Below are 1,022 nucleotides of genomic sequence, written 5' to 3'. Positions count from 1 at the left end.
TTAAAGAACAACAACCGAAACGGAATCCCAGAAAAACCGATCGTAAATTATACACGGTCAAACTGCACCAGAACCTGGGAGAACCGGGAGCACCGGGAAGACTACTGGGCACAGCACAGATAGAAACACAGGTTAAAGAACTAACATCAAACAGCTATAACTCCGCATGCCCACTGAGTGACGCAGCCCCGCGACAAGGCCAGCACTGGTGGGGGCCTGAGCTTGAGAGGCTACGAAGAAGGGTAAGGAGACAGTTCAATAGAGCAATGAACACATGCGCGGATGAGGATTGGGAAAACTACAAGACGGCCAAATCCAAACTAAAAAAGCGCATACGGTTCAGGAGCTCCGCGTCATGGCGAGGCTACTGCGGGAACATCACGTCTAGCGCACAAGCAAACAGAATAAGGAAAATCCTAGGCAACTCACATTCAACTGAGCTAGGTTCAATACGCAAAATAGATAACACATACACAACCTCCCCTGCGGAAACGGAAAGAACCCTACTGGAAGTACATTTCCCAGGATGTAGGTTCGTCCAAGACGACAGGTGTGTAGAAATGAACTACACTACATCGATCCATAACTGGCGATACGCAGAACAAGTAGTGACATACGAAAAGACAAAATGGGCAGTAAACACCTTTGAACCATACAAAGCTCCGGGCCAAGATGGAGTATTCCCTGCACTCCTACAATGGGGCGGGGACACACTGGTCCAGCACCTGGTCAACATCTTTCGGGCCTGTCTAGCATTCAGCTATGTGCCCCACAGCTGGCGAGAGGTAAAAGTCATATTTATACCGAAACCAGGAAAACCCGACTACACTGACGCGAAGTCCTTCAGACCTATTAGCCTCACATCATTCTTCTTGAAGACATTGGAAAGGCTATGTGACAGAGAACTGAGGGATGGAGCACTTAAGAACATTCCATTACATGGTAACCAACATGCATACAGCCAAGGCAAATCCACTGAATCGGCCCTACACGCCGTTGTGGGCAAGATAGAAGTGGCCCTT

The sequence above is a fragment of the Hyposmocoma kahamanoa genome, unplaced genomic scaffold (assembly GCF_003589595.1).
Source record: "Hyposmocoma kahamanoa isolate Upper Pololo Valley unplaced genomic scaffold, ASM358959v1 97363, whole genome shotgun sequence".
NCBI classification, from domain to species: Eukaryota; Metazoa; Arthropoda; class Insecta; order Lepidoptera; family Cosmopterigidae; genus Hyposmocoma; species Hyposmocoma kahamanoa.
The sequence above is the reverse complement of the archived record's forward strand: the minus strand, read 5'-3'. Positions refer to the sequence as shown.